Source organism: Amblyomma mixtum, chromosome 7 (genome assembly GCF_055824585.1).
Source record: "Amblyomma mixtum isolate Tamu chromosome 7, ASM5582458v1, whole genome shotgun sequence".
In the NCBI taxonomy this organism is placed as follows: Eukaryota; Metazoa; Arthropoda; class Arachnida; order Ixodida; family Ixodidae; genus Amblyomma; species Amblyomma mixtum.
The window spans coordinates 125500207-125524655 of record NC_143018.1 but is presented as its reverse complement, the minus strand read 5'-3'; the positions used below and the strand labels follow the sequence as shown (position 1 = coordinate 125524655).

The window sequence follows — 24449 nt, the reverse complement described above, 5'->3', positions numbered from 1 at the left end:
CTCGCGGCAGAAAGCGTCAAATTTTGGTGAATGCCTCAAGCTGCTTCTTTATGAAAGCTTTATTCCTTTGAAGCCTAAAAACAGTTGCGTAGATAAATATAACGTTAAATATATTACATGCAATCTTTTAGCGCATTTCAAAGAAAAGAGAGGGTTGATAGGTATAAGAGCGCACGCAGTTCGTACTGTTTTCCTTCTACTTTGGGTAGACAGATAAAGCCCGAAAGATACGCCCTTGACGTGTCCGAAAAAAGCGTGTCAAGTGGCTTCTGGCGAGTGTGCAGATAGATAGCGTAGAAGTCATATTACTCTGATTGCTGACCTTGCGTTGATAACTCAGCGGCGATATGGCCTTGCATTGCGCAGTCGGCTGTGTTTGAAGCATGGAACCGGCGCGCACAGGGTGCGACTTCTTGGCTTACGTTGCATTATCTCGGCATTTTATTGTCTGTCGCCTACGCACGCTCCGCGCTATCTTTGTTCACTGCCTGCTGTCTCGAAAACTCGGCAAAACCCGGGATGAGCGCTCGAGCTTTCTTGAAAATACCACCCGTGTTCTCCTTTGCACCGGTGTGGTAGGTGTGCGTCACGGGTGCGACGATCTCCCCTCTTGCGAACGGTCTATGTGTCACCATTTATTCTGGTCACCTTATCAGTAAGTACAGGTTAGAAACACTGTTTCATTGATTTTCGCTTTTTGTTGTTGTGAAGATGTCCGCTTTTGGCGCGTACTTCAGTGGACTTGTGGCACATTGAGACGACACCCCGCAGAATAAGATTTCTGCGTATCGACAAAACGCTATGACACAGCGTGAATTTTTTGCAGTGCAGCCCTTAGGAAAAGGTCTATAGACTTTGTTTAAACTCATTTAAACCATATTACCTTATTATACATGTTTAATTTTGTCTACTCAATGTAATACTATCGATATACAAGTTGAATGGGAGTTTATTAGAAGTTTTTTTATTCAAACTCTATAAACAGAAAAAGTTCTATTGCCTTATCATTGCCATTTATTTGGCATCTGTACATCGACAGTTTAAGTACTGCCTATAGAAGAAAGTCGACTAAAACCTTTAAAACTTTTGTCTTTTACTGGCATATAATGTTTCTAGGTGAAAGGCGATTGCGAATTTGCTATACTTTTCTTCATATAGTGCCTATGTAAAAATGTCGACTGTAAGTTTATTAAACATTTGTCTCATCACTGTCTATAGACGGCCTGTAGGCTAAAGCTGATTCGGAGTCTTATACATTTACCTATTCAGGCTGTATAATACTATCCATGGGCACGAGTTGAATGGGAGGCTTGACTGTATTTGCGTACGCATTTTTTGTAGACAAAAGTCGAATAGACTCTTTTAGACTTTTGTCTAATCACACTCTGTAGACATGGTGTAATCGCATATCAAGAGAGCATTTTTAGAATTCTTCCCATTTATAGTCTATTGACGGTCGTAGACGCAAAGCAGTTGAAAGTTCAACTTGCCTGCTTTTATAGCGTCCGTATACGAGTCAAATCGGAAAGCTGTTATTCTTGTATTACTAACTTATTGGTGCAAGTTCACACGAACAGTTTTATTCTCTTCTATTCGAGGCCTACAGGCTGAGCTCGATGCAAAACTATAGGAATGCCTATTTCAACTGTCCACTAGCCACCTTTAGGTTGTTTGCTGATATTGGAAGAAAAGATTTACTTGCCTGTTTCATAGCTTATAAACCATCTGTGGTAGCTAACAGACCGAGAAATTTATTTTCTGACTAGATTCGTGCTTTGGGACAGCATGTTAAGAAGTCTCTTTTCACTTTGAATATCTCTAAAAACAAGACAGAAAGTTGCTCTGTCTTGGCTACGTAATCATTGCCGCTGGAAGCATAATTCCAAACATAGTTAATGGTTCGTTCCCAGCAGTTCAGTCAGAATTCTTCCTAGGTATGTATATCCCTCGTAAAATCTGAGTGTCTGCTCGGCCAAGGGTTATAGACATTCAAAAAATAATTTACTGCTAAATGTAGTAAAAAAAGGCTTTCATGTTAGCAAATATTGTTCTGGTAATCGACTATCTCGCTGGCATTACTCACTTTTTCACCTTTGTTTGTCAATTCTGGGAGCTTGAAGCGAAATATTTTGTTTAGAGCATGTGCCACGCCCCGCAGCGGTGGCTCGGTGGTTACGCCGCTCGGCTACTGACCCGAAAGACGCGAGTTCGATCTCGGCCGCGGCGGCCGAATTTCGGTGAAGGCGAAATTCTAGAGGCCCGTGTGCTGTGAGATGCAAGCGCATGTTTCAGAACCCCAGGTGGTCGAAATTTCCGGATCCCTTCACTACGGCGTCTCTCATAGCCTGAGTTGCATCGGGACGTTAAGCCCCTATAAACCAAACTAAACCAAACCATGTGCCACACGTCCTTTGGCACATGTGTCCGTTCTTCTAGTGCCCAAATGTTGAATCATCTGCGCATTCAGCACTGCGCACAGAGCGCAACTACTAGATAGCTGGTGACCGCAAACTATGGCTAGAGCACTTCACGACCTTTGCTATTTAGAGAATTAATTTTTTTTGTTTCTGTTGTTTTCTATTCCTTTACACAAGCGGCTTTTTTCATTATTGCAATACGTATATTCTACGCACAAATAAAGAAAATTTATAGCTAACAGTAAAAGAGAGGAAGCCAGCCATTCGCGATTTCTTGTGAAACAGCGCAACGGCACAAGGCCAAAGGACAAGAAAGGACGATACGCAGCGCTGACTAACAACAGAATGTTTATTCAGTAAGACAAGCTTATAAAGGCGCCAGCAACACTGAGAAACAGAAAAATACAAAGAACCGTGACAGATATCCCTCCGACAAGGCAAGTATTTGATAACACAAGGCTAACACGTGTGCAAAAGTTCATGTTCTCTCTGCAAGATAGCGACAGAAGGGGTGCTTACACACCTCTGACCCCGCTTAAAGATCTCGGACGCTTCGATAACTTCTCTAGTCAGCTGATCTTTGTGTCTATCCACAATCCTGCTTTTGTCATACAGAGGCTGGCACGAACAATCACGACAGTGAACACCGATGTGGCGGGCAGCATTCTTGACATCATTTTTGTGCTCCCTCAGCCTATCGTTAAAACAACGACCAGTTTGTCCAACATAGGAACCACCACAACTCAAAGGGATCGAATAAACCAGATTCTCTACACACTTCACAAATTTAACCTCATGCTTTTTTGTGCAGACGGGTTCGCCTTCATTTAACTTTTTGGGGCCATTTACACGCGCGCACAATGTTTATTTTTAGGCCCACCGTTCTGCTCTGCCTGCCTAATTCATTGATCATACTTTAAAGTTCTTGTCCTGTATGACTTATGAAGGCAATGTCATCGGTGAATCGCAATTTATTTAGGTATCCTACATTAACTCCTATCCCCAACTGTTCGTTATTCTGGCTTCACAATACGTCCTGTAAACAAGCAGTGAACAGCATTGGCGACATCGTGTCTCCCTGCCCCATAATACTGCATGTACACTGGTAAGAAAACGCTGCATTCACTAGACTTGCCTTTATTAAGCTGCAAACGTCGAACTGTCGTGGTACAATGAGGTCAATCAAGTGGCTCTTATTCAGATTTATCTGGCAAACGCTTTTGATGAGGTGCGTCATGATTTTTTGTTTGCTCTATTAGAGAGTGCAAATATTGGTGATGTCTTGCTTAAAGGCATACAACTGTGTTATAAAGCGGCCACAACAAGCCTGATTGTTAATGAAAAGTTTACTAAACATATTCCTCTTAAAATGTCTATTCGACAGGCCTGCCCGCTATTGCCTTTGTTATTTGCGTTACATCTCGATCCCCTATGTCGTAGTATCACCAAAGACACAGCAGTTGGTGGCTTCTCACTATCGCAATGTGAAATTAAGATTTTAGCTTATGCTCCTGACGTTGCCCTTTTCTTTTTGATAAAAAGAGTGTGCAGGGGGTTTTACGTGTAACTAAGCAGTTTTTTGGCAGTTCGGATGTGTCTCTTAACCTTGATAATCAATGCGGTCCTGGGTAGGTCTCTGGGGTACAAACTAGGCTTTTTTGGCGTCATCAGGTGGGACTACGAGGATTTAAAGTATCTGGGGATTCCCTTTCATCGTAAGAGTGGGCCTCACTGCGATTCTCAGATCTCGTTAGTTAGGCGATAAACCCAGGCTTGGATGGGAAGGACTTGTTTCTATTTTCACGATCACAAGTTTGCAATATCTTCTTGCTTTCGAAGCTTATATACATGTCATGCAGGTATTGCATTATGCAAGGAAAAAAGTGCAGGCAGTTCATAGAATATTTGCTTCTTTTGTGTGGCGCTTTCAATGGAAGCCTATGCTTCGGTACAATTTGCTTCTCCCTCTGGAGACTGGTGGATCTTTTCACCAGCACTTGTTTGTTCATCAGCTTGTTGCAAGGTTTTTCTTTTTTCAAGCAGCGAGTCATCCCTTCCTCCTAGCTGTGTTGAACAGACGATTAATTGCTATTTTCCCTATTCTGTTCGGGCCCACAGGTCATATATGTGAGAGGCCTTTGGGGTTTGCCTTAAAGGAGTCGCCAACACATGTCATTTCCTCACTGTACGCTTTTCCTTAGAATTCCTTAAACTCTATGCAGAAGACAGGTGACAACAATTCTGATTGAGGCGTTGTTTCCTGTACTGATTTATTTGCAGCCTTACCTCTCCTTTCTGGATAACAGTGTATTAAAGCGGGTGCAACGCATATGCGTTCATGAGACCGCAAAGACTTCGTTTTTTTAAACTTCACACGTCAACTTCATATGTCAAAACATGGCTTCATGGAAAAAAAGGACTTTTTTGCTATGGTCTGTGAACTGTCGCTTGTGTCAGCGGCCAGAAACTTTTCATCATTGCTTTATGTTTTGTCGTGGTGCCGTGTTCTTCGCAGACATTCTTCAACGGACTGTCAAAAAGGACATTGATATTACGCACCATACCATAAGACGTTTGCATAGAATGGAAGGTTCTAAGGTTCTATGTGATCTTTTAGTGCTCACAGGACTGTTTAGCCTGTTGAAGAGCCGCATGACAGATTGCCATGCAGAGCAGCCAACCCCTTCTCTCCAACAGGAGGTCAAACGAGCGGTCTCCGCCCTGCAGCCTTCCATCGTTTTCCTCCGCTGGGTCCCTGGGCATACAGGGATTGACGGCAATGAGCTGGCCCATCAGCTCGCCCGCGACACTTTTCCGGGCACCGTTGATCTCCTGCCCCAAGCCCTCGGAGGACGGTGGGAGACTCACCCTTCGCTGCACCATAAAAGAGGTCTACCTCGAGCTCGGCCTCTACAAACGCCTTTACCCTCCCCCTCATCCATCACTCACAGTGCCGGAGGCTCGCCTTGTTCGGCACATCCAAATGAACGCAGTCATCACCCCTTTCCGCCTCTTTCTCTATCGCTATTGATCGGACCCTTCCTGTCCCAAATGCCCCTGTATCTATGCGGACCTGGCCCATTGCCTCTTCTATTGCCCGGCTGCTCAGCAGTCGGGTTCCTACCCCCGACCTTCTCTATCCATCACCACCTGGCACGACTGGCTTGGCGCTGAAGGGGAGGAAGAACAGCGACTTCTGGTCGTCCAGGCGGTCGACATGCTCGGCCTGTAAATTATGGTCGAATAAACGTCTACTACTACTATTATATTCATGCATTATTTTTCGAAGCCGCTCTGATGTAACTAAATCAAATACAGTGTTGAGAATGCTTAACACCGATATGGGTCGGTAACTCCATGGGGTGTTCAAATCTTCATCTTTATGAACAGGGGTAACTTTCGCGAAGTTTAAAATATCCGGGTATTCTCCATTTTTCATAACGAAATTGAACAACTCCGCCAATATCGGTGCCAGAATGTTAACACTGTCCATGAGAACCTTTACGCTTATGGGATCAGATCGTGGGGCATTGCGATTAGCCAGGCTAGGAATTATTGTTATTTCCTAAGTATCTGTGGAATCAAGCTCAAAATTGTATTCTGCTGTATCAGTTCCTGGGATGCCCTTATCTAAGGCCAGCGGGCTAGCTAGTTGCTACCGATGTTCACGAAGTAGCTATTGAAATTCTCTACTCAACTGACATCACCGAAATTGGGAGCTAAATTTTTTTGAGCCCGTTTCCCTAAGGATTTATTTACAGCCTCCAGCATTTTTTTCTTATTTCCTTTGGCGAGTTCTACAAGTGAAGTATTAAATTCTTGTTTCCTCTTTCTTATCACAGCAACCTCTTTGTTCCTACTAGCACGAAGTTTCAGCAGGTAGAATTTATTGTTTTTTTGTGCCTTCCATGTTCGGTACCAAGCGTTGTCACGCCGCAGCTAGCGTGCGTCGTGGTAAAGTGTGAGGAGTGTCGCCGAAGGGGAGCAGGGGAATGCGCAGACAAAAGGAGAAGGACTTAAAACGGCGTAGCGTGCGAGGGTCGCGCTTCTCAGCCCAAGCGAGTGGGGAATGGTGTCTTCTAGGAAGTCGGTCCGAAACCCGAGACGACGACAGGACGGCTGGGGGGGACTGGCGTTGTTCTTGTTTTCGTTCTTGCTAGCTGGCCAGAGCGGCTAACAGTGGAGCGTGTGTTTTAGAATTATGTTTGTTTGTTCTTGTTGTAATAGCTTTTAGTTACCCATGGCCGCTTACAGCGAGGCGTGTGTTTTAGATTGTGTACTTGACTTTTGCCTTGTGACCTCTTACTTCTAAACAACGGCGGGAAAGTCGTCTATTGGCTAAAAAGTAAGTTTTGGCGGGAGGATTGTTTATTGGCGGAGGATGGAGTTTTGGCGCGAATGTGACGAGATGGGTGCGCGCGAAGGAGAGCGCCGAGGTTGGGTGTGTGGCAGCCGGACAGATCGGTCGTGTGTGGCCGGTGGTGGTCCAGGGGCCGAAAGCGTAGAGTTGGAGACGCGAGTTAGTTGAGCGGCGGCCGGACGGGTTGGCCGTGTGGTGGGTGGTCCAGAGTCGTGGAAGTTTTGAGGTTTTTATTTTTAGTTAAAGTGGAGAGGCCGAAATCACTCGGCATATGTAAATAAGTTGTATATACATTTGTAATAAATAATTTCTCGAAGAAAGCCTTCCAAGTGCCTCACCATCCGAAGACCTGCACACCTGTCTAAACTCACCAGTAGCGAAGCACGTCCCCAGGGTCACTCACGAGACCCGCCCTCTACGACTCCGCGTCAACATCAAGGAGAACAACATCAACAAGATCAGGGAGAGAGAGGGAGAAAATTCGTGACGTTTCCCCGACAGGATTCGACACAAGGGACCGCTGCTTTGCGACGGGAACGAGGAAGACAGAGGCAACTCAGGTCGAGAAGAAGTCGATTTGGTGAGCTCACAAGGAACGCTTGCCCTTGGGTGGCGAAGAGAAGTCGAAAACCGGACGTCAAGAAAGAAGAAAGAAGAAACAAGAGACAGCAGAGGGGTCTTCACCGATCATCACCGATCATCGCAGCTTCGAGACCAGTGTAGGTGGGAAGAAGAATCGTGGACACCAACAGAGGAAAGGAGGACGGACTTAAATTGAAGAGTCCTTGAGAGTGCGGCGGCGTTGCGTAACAGGACTTGTGGCGTATCAGCGTGAATTTTATTGTGAGAGAACTCTGGAACTTGGTTTGACTGACGATCTTTGAAGAGAAGGCGGCGAAAGAAAAACGGTGAGCGAACAGCGCTGCTCTCAAACTTTGTGCTTTGTGCTTACGAGGGGAAAGAGTAAACTACTGGCGCCGGAGATGGATAGTAGCATCACTGAGAGAAGGAGCGAGACAAGCACGGAAAACGGCCAATCTGGACCCAATAGGCAAATTCAAATAGAACTTGAGAAAATGAGGCTAGAGAGGGCCAAAATTGAATTGGAGACAGAGAAATTACGCAGGCAAGGCACAGCTGATCTGTCAGAGGGGAAAGAAGCAGTAAAATACTCCACAATGCTGAGCACTGTACTACCTCGAATGCCGAAAGATGACTCGCTTATTCCGGGGTGGTTTGATTCTGTGGAGATGCTGTTTCACTCCTTCAGAGTACCGGAAAGCGTGCAATCTATCACCTTGATTCCATACCTCACTGACCGCATGCGAGCGATGGCGATGCAAAGTGGAACAAAGGAGATACTCGAGTACAAACTGCTAAAAGAGGTAATTTTGAGGGAGTTGCGATTAAGCCCGGCGGAATATAAAAGGATGTTTGACACAGCTAAGAAAGGACCGCAAGAATCATGGCGCCAATTCGGCTACCGACTACGCAGCTATTACTCTTATTATATCAGCAGCAGAAAAGTGACCGAAATTGAGGAGCTGATGGAGCTGGTAGTGGTCGATAAAATGAAAGAGGTCTTGTCTAACGACGCGCTCCGACAGATAGCTCTTCAAGAAAACAAAAATTGGCTTAAAATCGACGGACTTACAGAAGTAGTCGAGGCGGTGGAGAGCAGTCGAGGGAGATCATTTGGGGCTGGCGTTCCGCGCATGAGTACGGCCCGCGGCGAAGGATGTAGAAAAGAGGGGGAGGCCGGGGCGTCGCAACTTCGTGGGGAAGAACCCATGGAGGTGAAGTACGCGCCATTTAGAGCCCATACGATGACACGCCAGTGTTACCGTTGTGGGCGACTAGGTCACATGTCTAGGGAGTGTCGGGAAACTGAGGTAAAGATCGGAAACAGAGATATGGGTGTCCGCAATGTTGCTACGGAGGGGCATTCTGCCGGCAGGGAATGGGAGCAGGATAGGGGAAAGAGCCCAGTGTCTCCCCTCTGTTACCGCTGTGGCCGTTTAGGGCATATGGCCCGAGAATGCCAAGAGACGGAGGTCAGGAAGATTACAGCCAGAGTGAGAGAAGTAACCCCTCACAGCGCTGAAATTCTGTGCCAGGATCGGGAGCGAAAAGCTAGCACTCAGTTGACGGAGACGCATAAGGTGGGCGATGTCTCCCTCTGTTCTGGGGAATCAATAATCTTGGCACGAGTGGATTCGGGCGCGGACATCACAGTGGTCAGGAGGTCACTACTGCCGCAGGAAAGGGTAGATCCACGAGGCAAAGTCGCATTGAAGGGTGCCTTCGGACACCAGATTGAGGCTGAGCTCGCGTGTGTGCCGCTGAGAGTCGATCCCGGGGGCTTACCCGTGGGCATCTTGTGCGCAGTGACAGAGGAACTGGCGAGCGAAATTGACTGCTTGGTAACAGTGAATGATTATAATGAACTGGTAAAGCAGAAGGAACCCCTGAGTACGAAACATGAGAGCAGCGATGTTCGAGGCTCGCCTTGGTGGACTGTTGTTGTGGTTGCTTTGCTTTTTGTTTGCATGCATGCTTTTTGTATCATTAGCCTTCCGTTGAAACATGTAATCTTGTGGCGTATGGTGTGGTGTGTAGAAGTGTGCCTTGCTTTCATGTACTTAGATACCTGTATTCTTTTTTGGAGTGTATCTCAGGGTGTGTCTCGACGGGAAGATTTAGTGCTTTCTCGCACTAGAGAGAGAGGCGGCGGCTTGAGGCAGCCTAAAGGAAAAGCATGCTTTATTCGGAACTGGCGGAAAAAAAGGGGGGGGGGGGGTCGGGGGAAAGAATCGAGAAGAAGGGGGGAGGTGTCACGCCGCAGCTAGCGTGAGTCGTGGTAAAGTTGAGGAGTGTCGCCGAAGGGGAGCAGGGGAATGCGCGGACAAAAGGAGAAGGACTTAAAACGGCGTAGCGTGCGAGGGTCGCGCTTCTCAGCCCAAGCGAGTGGGGAATGGTGTCTTCTAGGAAGTCGGTCCGAAACCCGAGACGACGACAGGACGGCTGGGGGGGACTGGCGTTGTTCTTGGTTTCGTTCTTGCTAGCTGGCCAGAGCGGCTAACAGTGGAGCGTGTGTTTTAGAATTGTGTTTGTTTGTTCTTGTTGTAATAGCTTTTAGTTAGCCATGGCCGCTTACAGCGAGGCGTGTGTTTTAGATTGCGTACTTGACTTTTGCCTTGTGACCTCTTACTTCTAAACAACGGCGGGAAAGTCGTCTATTGGCTAAAAAGTAAGTTCTGGCGGGAGGATTGTTTATTGGCGGAGGATGGAGTTTTTGGCGGGAATGTGACGAGATGGGTGCGCGCGAAGGAGAGTGCCGAGGTTGGGTGTGTGGCAGCCGGACAGATCGGTCGTATGTGGCCGGTGGTGGTCCAGGGGCTGAAAGCGTAGAGTTGGAGACGCGAGTTAGTTGAGCGGCGGCCGGACGGGTTGGCCGTGTGGTGGCCAGCGGTGGTCCGGAGTCGTGGAAGTTTTGAGGTTTTTATTTGTAGTTAAAGTGGAGAGGCCGAAACCACTCGGCATATGTAAATATGTTGTATATACATTTGTAATAAATAATTTCTTGAAGAAAGGCTTCCAAGTGCCTCACCATCCGAAGACCTGCACACCTGTCTAAACTCACCAGTAGCGAAGCACGTCCCCAGGGTCACTCACGAGACCCGCCCTCTACGACTCCGCGTCAACATCAAGGAGAACAACATCAGAGAGAGAGAGGGAGAAAATTCGTGACTAGCATCTTTCACTTTTATTGCAGCAAGGATGACAGTGGTCATCCAGGGGCATACTGGCTCGCTATACCTGCGGTTAGGATACATGGAACACTGATTTAATATATCCTTTAAGACTACTATAAACTTCGAATATTCAGCATTAACCCTATAGCTAACACCGCAGCTGTATTTTATGTGCACGAGCTCATTACGTAATGAGCTGTAGTTCATTCGGGGTTTTCGTGAAGACGTTTCACTGCTGTAGCCGGTGGCTCCAATGCGAAGGAATGCAAATACTGGTAAATGGTCAGACATAGGCACATTGTAGACTCCCTAGGATATTTCGGTAATGTTGCACAAAACATGAGCTAAAATTGCGGCTAATGTAGCCGTGATTCGAGCAGGTTCCGATATAAAGGTCGTAAGATTGTAAGACTGCAACATTTGTATATACTCGAAGCCGACACATTAGAAAGGTCGATGTTAAAGTCTCCTGTTATTAAAACAAGGCCTTTATGTTTAGTATATATCGGCTCAAGAATTCCATTCATTTCCGTTAGTAATATACGGGGATTCGAACTGAGTGGCCTAATTACTACGCCCTCTAATATACCGTTAAAAAGAAAAAAAATGGTAATGAGCTGATGCGTTGTTAATTATCGTGTGCTGTAAAGAGCGCCTAATTAAGAGAGCTACTCCTCCTCCTCTGTGTAGCGAATTCCTTTAGTACAGTTAGTAGTGTACATCCAGCACACGGATCTGCTCACCGCTTATCAACCAGGTCTCCGTTAAAGCTACCACATCAGACAGGAAACCATGCTCAGATAGCAATGCTATCAATGAATTTGCATTTTTAAGAAAACTTCGAATATTGCAGTGAAACATGGAAAAGTTATTTCGCTTACGAAATTCAAGACTAATTTCGGCAGTCGTAAAACCCATATCTGTGTTCAAAGGTGAAAAGTGTTTAGCCTTGTAGGCTCACTGGTCTACACGACTTAGTCAAGGGCCTCCTCTTTAGTTATGCTCACAACTTTAGATGTTCAGTTTTCAACATTAGAATCTTGCCATAGTTTGCACATGCGAATTTTCCGTTTTTGTTCTTTTTCTTCTGCACAGCCCTGCCGAGAAGGATCTTGCTCTCTGGACAGAGGTGTTCATTTATGTACAGAGGGCAAAACGCTTGCCTAGAACACGTTCTGGGCCTGTTTTGAAGTGAGCACGTGATATCTAGCGATAACATTTGGTTAAAAATAGTCTGGATGTAAGCATGTGCAGTTAAACTCATGGGATTTCATAGTTATTTCATGCCTTCCTTGTCGCAGCAGCATTAAGAGCTGCGGAAAACTCAGTTCGCTCGTTCTAGACATGCGTTTTGCCCTTTGAGCACTGATTCACTACAGCCAAGACCCAGAACAGATGATATTGTCGCGAGTGTGCTCCCTGTCTCCACCTGTTCTCGCCGCCGGCCTGTACGTCAAGCTGTGAAATTTGGTGCAGGTGCTGGGTAACGCATCTCATGCAGCGCACCCCACCTCGTAGTTCGAGCCCCGTACTAAGTCTTGGCCGTCGAATGTTCTTGGAGGAGGCCTCGGCGGAAACTGAGACTCGCGCTAGCCGACGTAAGCAAGGCCAAGCGCCGGAATTCGGACTCTTGCCCGAGGGATCGCGGACATCTAGGACAGCCAACGTCACCATGGCGTCCCAGTCACAACAAACCGACCCCGCGATTGCATCGAGGATCGTCGACGTGTCTGTCACTCCAAGATCTGTCGTGCCGTTCCGTGGCGATGGCCTTGACGATGTTGAAGACTGGGTCCAACACTATGAAAGAGTAGCGCGACATAACGGGTGGACTCCCGACTAATGCCTGCAGAACCTGTACTTCTCCCTGGAAGCCACAGCGAAGTATTGGTTTGAGAACCATGAGGCTTCGTTAACATCATGGGAGACGTGTAAGAGCGAACTGGCACGCACGTTCGCGAACCAGCACCGGCGACAGCAAGCTGAAGATTTGCTCCACGCTCGCATCCAGGGACCTACCGAAAGCGTCAGAAGCTTCGTCGAAGACGTGCTGCGTCTGAGTACCCGCGCCGACCTGCGGGCCACTGAGGAGAAAAAGGTACGGGCGTTGATGAGGGGTGTCCGGAATGACATCTTTGGAGGCCTCATCCGCAATCTTCCGACCACAGTAGCCGCATTCGTCGCTGATGCTACCAACATCGAGCACGCATTGGCGACAAGAACCAGTCACTTTCAGAGACTGAGCGCCCTTCCTGTCGTCTCAAGTCTTGCCTCGTCTGACCTGGGCGGAGTTGGTCTCGCCGATGTTCGAAAAATAATTCGCGACGCCATCCGCGAGGAGCTGAAAAAGCTCTTCCCTGCTCCTGAGCAGCCTGCCTCTGTCTCCATCGCGTCGACCGTTGGCGAAGAACTGCGACACGCGCTGGCGCCAGAAGACGGGACGTCTTCGGCTGCAGCTACAATTGGGACAATTGTAGCTCCAGCCGACCCACCAGCTCTGAGCTACGCCGCCGCATTTCGTCGTCCTCCTCCTGCCCATCGCCAGGACCAGAGCGCTTCCGATTCCGGCCTTCGACGCCGCGAGTTCCTGCACTCGTCTGATCCACGCCTGGGACCGCCGAGACGCAGGAAGACCGACATCTGGAGGACTGCGGACCGGCGACCACTGTGTTTTCACTGCGGTGAGCCTGGTCACATGTATCGCTCCTGTCCATACCGCGAACTCGGCGTTAGGGGTTTTGACCGGGCCGATCCGTGCCCCCGCTACGGTGAGCAGCCCCGCGACATACAAGACTACCTTCGACGTTCTCCATCACCGGTTATAGCTCCTCGTCGCACCTCCCGGTCGCCGCCACCTCGCTTCCCACCATCCCTTACTCGCGGGTCTCGCCGTGAGAGCCTTTCGCCACTTCGGGAAAACTGAGTACGGCGACGCCTGGAGGTGGCGGTGCCGGAGTTGCACGAAGCAAAGAACCTCCGCCTACGTTAGTCTGCCCCAACTCGACCGATGGCATCCTTGGAAGCGCAAACCATTTTGTAACCTCTAGCATTGTGAACATTCTGATCGACGGGCGCGACGTAACGGCGCTTGTGGACACCGGCGCTGATTGCTCGGTCTTCAGCGACAGTTTCTCTCGGCGTCTTCGCAAGGTTACCACCCAGTGGGACGGACCGCCCATACGTACCGCGGGCGGCCACATCGTAAACCCTGTGTCACCAAGTGCACTGCCCGCGTCGAGATCCACGGCGAGACGTTCCCCGCCACATTCGTGATATTGGAGAATTGCTCTAAAGATGTTATTGTGGGCATGGACTTTCTCTGTGAATATGGCGCCGTAATCAACATAGGGCAGAACAGGTTGACCCTCCGCGCACGTTCTTCATCGCCAGAACCACCCCGGGCCACAGGCTTTGCGATGAAAGTTGATGCCGACCATGTACACTTGCCGCCGTTGTCGACAGTTTTCCTGCCGGTCCGAGCCGATACAATAGCATGTGGAGAAGGCGTTCTGGAAGGCAGTATCCAGATGTTACTTACGCGTGGCATTGGTGTTGCGCGAGGGGTCGCAAATGTTCAACGAGGGCGAGCCAAAATCTTCGTGACCAACTTCAGGAACGAGCCGCAGCACCTGACGAAATGGTCAGTAATAGCCCAAATGGAAGAACTTAGCGACATTCGTGAAGCAGTTACGCTGCCTAAGGAGGCGGCCCCGCCCGGGTCACGAGATCCTACAACGTGGCCCCTGGATATCGATCCCAAACTTAAGCCTTCCCAAACACGCGAACTGCTCTCTCTTTTGCATCGGTACAACGACTGTTCCGCGACGACATCCCGAGTTCGCCAGACGCCCGTCGCCAAGCATCGAATTATTGTCGACACCGCAACGCATCCGATTCGCCAACCGCCGTACCGCGTTTCCTTGAAGGAAAGGGAAACCATCCAGGAGCAAGTGCGCGAAATGATACTCGACGACGTCATCCAACCATCAAACAGTCCGTGGTCCGCGCCTGTAGTGCTGGTCAAGAAAATAAGACGGGACCCTTCGATTTTGCGTTGACTACCGGCGACTCAATAAGGCGGCCAAGAAGGACGTGTATCCACTCCCACGCATCGACAACACCCTCGACAGTCTTCGTCATGCCCGCTATTTTTCGTCCATCGACTTGAAGAGTGGATACTGGCAAATTGAAGTGGATGAGCGCAACCGCGAGAAGACCGCATTTATAACCCCGGATTGCCTCTACGAGTTTAAGGTGATGCCGTTTGGCCTGTGTACAGCGCCCGCGACATTTCAACGAGTCATGGATACTGTGCTAGCCGGTCTGAAGTGGCAGACATGTCTCGTGTATCTGGATGACGTTGTCGTCTTCTCAAGCACTTTCAGAGACCATCTGGTGCTTTTTGAAGCAGTTCTTCAAGCTCTTCTGAATGCCGGACTTACGCTCAAGCCTTCGAAGTGCCGCTTCGCATACAGTGAACTGAAGTTCCTTGGTCATATCGTCAGCCAAATGGGTGTGAAGCCAGATCCCGATAAAATGGCTGCCGTCGTATCCTTCCCTCCACCGTCGGACAAGAAGACCGTCAAAAGCTTTCTCGGTCTCTGCGCATACTTCAGGCGTTTCGTTCGGAACTTTGCCGAGATCGCGGCGCCATTTTACCGCCTTACGAATGATAGCGTTGCCTTTGAGTGGACCGAGGAGCAGCAATCAGCATTCCGCCAATTAAAACACGCCCTTGCAACATCCCCCATACTAGGCCATTTTGATCAAGACGGCGACACTGAACTCCACACGGACGCCAGCAACAAAGGACTAGGAGTAGTGCTTGTGCAATTCCAGGACGGCGCTGAGTGGGTTATTGCGTATGCCAGCCGAGCTCTTTCGCAGGCGGAGGGCAATTACTCGACAACTGAAAAAGAGTGCCTCGCTGTCATCTGGGCCATCACCAAATTCCGGCCCTATCTGTACGGTCGCCTTTTCCATGTCGTCACCAACCACCATTCGCTGTGCTGGCTTGCCAATATTAAGGATCCAGCAGGCCGCCTTGCTCGGTGGAGCCTTCGGCTACGGGAGTACGACGTCACCATCACCTACAAGTCCGGCCGCAAACATCATGATGCTGACTGCTTGTCTCGAGCCCCTGTGGAGCCGGCACAGGGAGGCGAAAATGACGACGAGGATGGCTTTCTTGAGGCATTGGACACGGCAGATATGGGTGCTCGGCAACGCAGTGATCCTTTGATTGGTCAGCTGATGGCGCACTTGGAAGGCCACGAAGCTGCGGTGCCTCGTGTTTTCCAGCGCATGCTGCCGCATGGCGTATTGTACAAGCAGAACATCGACAGCAGCCCGAGGTCGTGGCTCCTTGTTGTGCCGGAAGACCTGCGCTGCGAGGTCGCCCAAGCTTGCCACGACGATCCTACAGCTGGTCACCTTGGCTACAGCCGGACACTTTCACGTATTCGAGAGCGGTACTACTGGCCGTCACTTCATAAGTACGTCCGTCACTACGTAAGAACTTGTCGAGAGTGTCAAAGGCGCAAAACACCGCCCATACGACCAGCTAGTCTTCTCCAACCACTCGAACCACCGCCTGTTCCGTTCCACACTGTCGGAATGGATTTTCTTGGTCGATTTCCGACGTCGTAGTCGGGCAACAGGTACGTTATTAGAGCAATAGACTATCTAACGCGATACGCGGAGTCCCGAGCACTGCCGTCTGCGACAGCTGTTGAGGCAGCCAAATTTTTTATTGAGTGCATTGTGCTCCGTGACGGTGCCCCTGCCGTTTTGATCACTGACCGCGGTGCCGCGTTTCTGGCCAAGCTCACACAGGAGATCCTCCGTCTCAGCGCACCAGCCACCGCCGAACTACTGCGTACCATCCGCAAACGAATGGGCTGACGGAGCGGCTGAACAAGACCATGGCCGACGTGATCGCCATGTACGTGGATGTCGCCCATCGCAGTTGGGACTCGGTACTGCCCTACGTTACATTCGCTTATAATACCGCTGTCCAGGAGACGACCGGTATGACGCCTTTCCAGCTGGTCCACGGCAGACAGGTCACCACGATGCTGACATCTCCTCCAAATACGTAACCACCGACTCACGAGGGGCTTGTCGAAACGTCACGCAAGGGTGGGTTACTCCCCTAGCTTATCGCATTTGCCAAAATTGTAGCCGAGACTCGGATCCCGCGCACCGATCTATCGTTTGGGCTCCAGGTCACCAAGGCGTCCACGGAAATGAGGCAGCCGACGCCGCCGCCCGCGCGCTCTCTCTCCGGGCATTTCCCACGGGACCCGACGCCGACCATGACTTCCATTTCAATCCGCTTTACACTTTTAAGGAAATATGCGATTATTACAAATCCACGCGCCAAACTCTTCCCACCCCATGCAAAGGGCTGGGGAAGGTGAACGAGCGGGTACTCCTGCGCCTGCTCACCAACACGATATTGTGCCCGGCAATTCTACAGCATTTCGATCCTAAATTAGACGGGCGGTGCTCACACTGTGGGGAGGTGTCTGACACCTACCACATGGTGTGGGCCTGCCAGCAGAACCCATCCCTACCCCCTATCCCGAACCCCACCCGAGAGGACTGGGAGGCGACCCTGTCCGGTTGCTGCACCCTCGAGGCCCAAAGGGCCTTAACGCAGCGCGCCCGGGCTGCGGCAAACGCCAATGGTGTGCCTGACTAGGCATCCCACCTAGTGGTTCTAAGGGCGTGACCCTTCAGGTCACGGCCCCCAACACCTCTCTCTATGATTAAAGAAATGTTTTCACCACCACCACCATCACGATGCTTCACGCTATGCTACCGCACGAGCCGCCTGTCGACGTAGACGATGGTGCCCGACTAGTATGCGAGCGCGCGGAAGAAGCTCGGCAACTCGCTAGACTCCGCATCCAACACCAACAGCAAGCCGACGCTCGTCGGTACGATCTCCGTCGACGCGACGTCCATTTTTACCCTGGAGACAAGGTCTGGGTGTGGACGCCGGTACGCCGTCGAGGTCTCCGACAAACTCATAACGCGGTACTTTGGCCCGTATACAGTTCTTCGCCGCATCGGTGAATTTAACTACGAGGTGCTGCCCGAAGGAACACGACCGTCATCACGTCGTTCACCCCGACCTGAAATTGTGCACGTAGTGCGGCTTAAGCCGTATTACGCGCGATGATCGTCTGCCCCCGAACTGATTTTCCCACCTCCTTCTACACTGGCCAGCAGGAGTTTTCCGCCGTGTGCCCTTGCTTCCGTGTTAGCATCGGGATGATGCTTCTTTATAGGGGGAGGTAGTGTCGCGAGTGGAAGAAAAAGACGAGGAGTGTTTGCCGCGTGCCGACGACGACGTTGCTGCTGGTGGACCTCCCTGTTTTTCTGTGCTCCCTGTCTTCACCTGTTCTCGCCGCCGGCCTGTGCGTCAAGCCGTGACAATATGATCTTCAGTTTTCGTGCCATTTGCGGAATTGTATCTCGTGTCTTCCTTGATATTAATATAACAACTATGTGGGGTACAGTGTGGTTCTTAGAACACGGTGAACTGCATTGATTTCCTCATCGCGAATTTCCATCTCTAGTGCAGCAGCAATTTTCGAAACCACATCTGGAAGGAACTCATCAGCAGAGTGCTCGACGCCTTTGATTTCGATGTTGCTTCTTCCACTATACTGCTTCATGTCAATTACTTCGTGACGCAGTTGGCACACGTTATTTTGGAGCTCCTTGATTTTTTTTGCGTCCTCCCTCTGCTCTTGCTACACTCAAGTAAGCTCTGAGCAAACATCTGTACACTGGATTTCAGTTCCTGAAACGCATAATTCATGAAATCACTTGATGCTTTCAGTTCATTGTGATCATCTGCGACTCCACGAATATCTGTTCTTATTGTAGTTGTATCCATGGCTAACTTTTGTGTCGTATCAGGCAAGGCCTCCGCGATTTCTTTCACAGTCCCACGTGGCTTATCAGACAGTGAGTGTGCAAGCATTATTGAAGGATTGGCGTCATCGCCTGTTTGCATGTTGACTGATTAATCCAACATCAAAGCAGTAGCAGTACGAAGCGGTATGAAGCGGTTCAGGCGCCGAAATGCAAGCAAGAAGGTGCAAAGTTCATAACGTACCTGTGAAATGCAAAGCAGAGCCTTAACTGCCTGTAGTGTTTTCGGCTGCCTGAACCGCTCCGTAGTGTGCCGACTGGTCCGTGCAGCGAGTTTTTAAAGGTGGTCTGACGCGCAGGAGGCAGCGTCCGAGGTTGGTATGCAACCGCTGTCAATGGTGTTGACGTGTCTTTTGCTGCTGTCTCGTCCTCGTGCGGCCCCTGTTGTTGGCGTGGCTATCGTCGCTGACCACGTGCAGCTGTCCCAGCGATGCCAACGGCTGCACCAATGTCCAGGGAGCGGCAGTCGAAAGTGCACAATGCAAAGCAGAGCCTTAGTTTGCATTCGGTATAAATACAGTCTAAGCATGAAAGAGGAAAGAAAGAAGTCCAGTTCGTCGAAGTTCTTAGAAAAGGTGGCGCACATGAACACATACAAGCAAAAGGATGGTGGCAGAGTGTAGTAGCGACAAAATAGTCTGACGCCAGATGGAGCCACGTCTTACTAGCTAAATTTGGGGTGAATTTGAAATAACTGCAAAAAGTACGTGCACAACTTTCAGAGCCTTTAAAACACAAAGAAAAGGTTCGATATGGATGAAAATTGCTGTTTAAGGATCAAGAAAAAAAAGTGAAAGAAAAGTTGCGGACGGTTTTCCCGTACAGTGTTCCTTCAATTCCCTCTGTGACAAAACAGTTATACCATAAGGCATCCGAAATTTCAGAAGTCAATCCACTTAATCATCTCGTAAAGTAATTTGCCATCTCAGCCTTTTTCTCATAATTCCACAGCACTACATTTCCATCGCCTCGAATGTCGTCACGAAATGGGCATTGAATTGCAGGTCCCTCGAACTTTCGCTCCGTCTTTCATACCCCGTACTGATAGAGAACGGAACCAGTTTCCCGTGGAACTCTTGCATATTAGCGATGGCCCAATTTTTCGCAATGTTTTGATCAACGTTCTATATTCGTATGCTGGTTAACGTTGCATAATTTTTATCGCCTTTTTTCTCTCAGAGTTTATATCAATGTTTTCTTATTAAAGCGATAACGTTAAAGGCCCCGTTACACCAAGAAATCCGGCGTCCTCGCTGTCGCCGTTGTGAGAGAAAAATAGGGTGGCGTAGGGTGGCACAAGTGGCCACACGCCGGAAGCAAACTAGGTGAGCCATCAAGGTCACGTGACCGTGTGGCGTCATCGCAACCTGCCCACCGCATTGTGAGCAAACAGGCCATCGTGGCAGGTGGCTGTTGAGCGTGAGGTGTTGCTCATCACTCCTTGAGCATGACGGGTTGCTCGGGAATAGCAGGTCGCACAAGGCCCACCGGTGGCAGCGCCTGCCATACCAGGGCAGTGGCGCATTCCTTAAAAGTGCTCTGAAGAGGAATCTGAACTCGTCTTTTTGCCGCGGGAACTCAATCTACACGTTCCGAGCATTCTTAGAAACTTCGATTTATTGCCCTGTGTGGCCGATTTCCCTAATTAAATCGAATTAACGTCCGGCTCCCGCCTTTATTTTTCGAATTCTCCCAGTACGGTGGGCGGAGTCGACCAACGCGTGTAGTGCCTTTCAGCCAGCTCCGTGGAGGCCTTGCTTTCGCTTTATTTTGTTTTTTAGGTTTCCGTGAATAGATAGTTTCATTCGCAGATAATATAGCCACAAAATAAGCCCGCAGAAATAAAAACACGCGCGGACTATTTGCTACTACCGACTACTACGTATTACTCCGCCGATGGCAGAGCGGCAAGCCGCCACGGGACTGGGTGAAAGGCACTCCAGGCGTTGGTCGACTCTGCCCACCGTGCGGGGTGATTTAAAAAAAAAAACAGCGCGGTAGCCGGACGTTAATTCGATTTAATAGGGGAAATCGGCCACACAGGAAAATAAATCGAAGATTCTAAGAATGCTCGGAACGTGTAGATTGAGTTCCCGCGGCAAAAAGGCGAGTTCAGGTTCCTCTTCCCTGCACCTTTAACCACTGCAGCATTCCGGAAGGAATAGTGTGAGGACTCCCAGGGACCTGCGAATGTGAAGTAGAGAATGACCAATTCCGTATATATGGGCATTCACTTCACTTTATTACCTTAAAGACCCCACTTTGGGGGTATTACATAAGGGGTGGGAGTACAAACATAGATTGAATATGATTGCTTGCATGTTATTTATGAAGTGCATATTTAAATTGTTAACCAAACTTGATTGGCAGGTGATGGCGTCAACGTCGTGGGGAAGGCCATTCCAGTCTTTAGCAGTGCGAAGAAAAAAGGATGCGGAAAAAGTGACGGCGCGGGTGCGTTGGCATGAAACTTGCAGTGGATGGCCGGTGCGATGAGATATGCGAGCTGGCGGTGTGATGTAGGGTGGTTGTCCGAGAGAACTGTAAAAAAACTTATGGAACAGACTAAGAGAAGCAATGCGACGACGATGGGCAAGAGTCGGTAAACCTGATTGTCGTTTAAGTGACGATACACTGATGTCGTATGAATAGGCAGAATGAATGAACCTCGTGGCGCGATTTTGGACAGATTCTAGTGAACTGATGAGATATGCTTGTTTCGGGCTCCAGATAGCAGATGCGTATTCTAGTTTGGGTCGAATGAGTGATTGGTAGGCGAGAAGTTTAATACTTTGAGGAGCGTGCCGTAGATGACGTTTCAAAAAACCCAATGACCGGTTACCTGATGCGACGATGGTCGTTGCATGAGAGCGCCAGGAGAGATCCTGGCACAAGGTGACACCTAGGTACTTGTATGAGTATACGGATTCTAGTGGAACGTTAGCAACGGAGTAAATGAAAATATGGGGGTTATGCCGGCGGTGAAAAGATACGAGTTTACATTTATTAGGATTAAGTGACATTAGCCAGTCATCGCACCAGGCATGCACTGTGTCAATGTCGTTTTGGAGCTGTGATTGGTCAAAGGGGTTGGAAATTGTGCGGTAAATAACGCAGTCGTCTGCAAACAGACAAACATTGCAAACCAGCAAAACTAGGGTTGGGCCTAGTTGGTACATGATGTTGTGAAGGTATAGGATGCGCAATCAAAGGACGAACCACGAAGAAAGACACAGGGACACACACAAGCGCACTAACAACTGTTTATTTCTTGCTTGGAACGCTTACTTATACACCTGGCCACGCATGCTCAAAAGCAATCTTTAACCACAATAGTCAAGCCATGGGCTGTTAGCGCAGACGCGAACGCAAAAAGTTGATTTCGGCAACGTTTGATTGCGCATCCTATACCTTCACAACATTGCAAACCAGGCTTGAGGGTAAGCCGTTTATATAGATTAAGAATAGGAGGGGAGCAAGTACAAAACCTTGGGGTACGCCTGATGTTACTGGAAGAGGGTTGGAACTCTGGCTGTTAACGAGAACAAACTGGGAGCGGTTAGAAAGGAATTCTTCGGTCCACAATAAGAGGTTAGGATGCAGTTTTAGCATGGTTAGTTTTAGCAGTAAACGCCTGTCGGGAACTTTATCGAATGCTTTAGCAAAGTCTAGAAAAATAGCGTCAGTTTGTAAATTTAGGTCGAGGTTGGAGTGAACGTCATGAAGAAAGACGGCCATTTGAGTTTCACATGACAAACCGCTGCGAAACCCGCGTTGTGAGGGATGATAAAAGTTGTTAGCGTCAAGAAAGTCCATGATTTGAGAATAGATGACGTGTTCCATAATTTTTCAAGGTATGCTGGTTAATGATATCGGACGGTAATTTAAAGGAGTATCTTTGTTACCAGACTTAAAGGCGGGCATTAGCGCTATCGCGTCATATCCTTAAGGCAGAGCCTTAGTGTCCCATCCATTTTTTCGTGCGGCACCCCCTCTGTCACGCCCTTGGCAAAGAGGGGTACTATAAAGTAATATATGTTTGCCCCGGCATGCCCAGCTCACTGCGGAATATCCGTGTGCTGAGTGTCTTTGTTCCAGAATGAGCACATGAGTACCATGAGGAGTTTCGCGACTGATCAAGAAAAGTGCTCCAGTTTGGCGTCGATCGGTTCTTCTTTAAGTGAAATAAAATAAATAGAAATCAACCAGCTTTTCTGCAATAACTTTCAGTTGAGATTTTCAGATTTTCTACTATGGTAATCAGGTACCTGTGAAAGCACTCGGCTTTCAACGTTACGACTGTAGAAAACCGATGCAGCCAACGTGCGCAGCTGTCCTTCAACAGACCGAAAGCAGCTGCTCTCGCGGTCTTGAGTGCCAGATGGATGACACATGCTACAGAAACGCAGCTCCGCTGTTAACTGGATCCGTTCTTTTTTTCATTGTTAGTGGTCAGGGCGACAGACGCAAGCGCTGCTCACGGGAAAAGTTTTAGTGGTGTTTTTGGCTTTCAGAACTTGCACTCAGGTGACGTAGACAAGCAGAAAGATCCAAAATCACCTGGAGAGGTTCAACGGAGGAACTGTACAAGTCGATCTGTGTGTATTTGCAGCGTTGACTCATCCGACTACAAGAGTAAGTAAACATTGTACACCGTTGTTAAAAGCTCTGAGGGTTGTATTTCAGTGCAACCCTTCCCAGCATTTCTATTTCCATCTCTCTCGTTTCGCTGCGTTGCAGGTCGTAGTGACGAGGAAAAAGTAGCGAAGAGGTTTATTTTTTCTAAGGTTTGCTAATCTGCGGGCACATATGCAGTTTGCACTGTCAGTCACTTACTAATTGCTTATGCTGAAAAAAAACCGTTACAGGGCAGCCTCTACCTGCGCCTATTGTTCCACAAATTGCATAAATTAATTTATTCGGGTAGAGGCAGAAGCAAGAAACTGCTATTATCAACTTTCATATTTCTCTGCTAGGAGCCGTTATAGCGCCTACGACTCATAAACACCTGTCCCGCATTACAGCGCCTCTCCTGTGTCTATCCTCTCTTCTGTGTTTGTCTGTTGTTTGCTATATAGTTCTTCCTCAAGACGTAAACCATGTTAAAACGAATACAATGGCGCAAGAAAATGAAGACAAGAACACGCAAAAGATAGGAAAAGCACCACAGCCAAACCATCTAACCCGTGTGCAAGTTGTTTGAAATTCGTATTTGTCGCTGACGTTAATTATGCTGAGAACGCAGCGCCCTGTGTATATCGACTTTAATGACTGGAAACAAACAAGCAGACCAAATGTAGAGGCCCTAGTCATCAGCTTTATTTGATGATGATGTCCTCAGGCTGAATGGCACATACCCACGGCGGGGGATTGGCGAGGGTGCATAGCGGATACAAACGCACTCATGTACAGGGAATGGAGTATATTTAAAATTTTGGGACGCAGAGGTAGAAAACGAAAAATACGAAGAAGGAAAAGTTGTGAATTCGCATTCTAGCAGAGGAATCTACCAGATGAAATTATATAATTGTGAATAGAATCGCACACTGGTTTCAGGGCATATCCCTTGGCGCTTGCCCCGAAGGATAAGAGAATCGGAATAGATAGAGGAAGCCGCTCCGCTCCTTCCTCTCTAACAATTGGTTCCACCACATAACTCGTGGCACTCCTCAAAGCAATGTTCTCTATCCTAACCTTTTAGACCTTGCTATGGCCCTTCTCGCCTCACAGTTGATCGAGACTCTCGACCTCCACCACATCCATGACGACGACCCTCATGCAGGGCGTGGAACTTAGTGGACGAGGCGGGGAGGATGTGAATATTGAGAGCAGGGATTGGGATAAAAGAGAGAAAGCTGGGGAGAGGAATGGAGATACCCGCCTGAGTGAGTAGCCTTTGACTCTGATGGGTAAGGAAAGGCGAGGAAGCTGGGAGTCACGGTGTAGACTACGAAGAGACCGGAGAGG

The 24449-nt window shown here is 48.8% G+C and overlaps 1 protein-coding gene across 6 annotated transcripts in view; it reads left to right on the top strand.

Moving 5' to 3' along the window:
* The first annotated feature begins 259 nt into the window (after positions 1 to 259).
* The window catches only part of LOC149337419 (uncharacterized), a 70896-nt gene continuing 46706 nt past the window's right edge, over positions 260 to 24449 (top strand). For 3 of the 6 annotated variants that reach the window (XM_089553432.1, XM_089553436.1, XM_089553430.1), the window contains exon 1: positions 22939 to 23117. The gene's annotated coding sequence lies outside the window, so the exon portion shown is untranslated. Of the gene's footprint in view, positions 666 to 22938; positions 23118 to 24449 lie in introns of those variants that run through there. The other 3 variants (XM_089553435.1, XM_089553431.1, XM_089553434.1) reach the window with 2 other exon arrangements.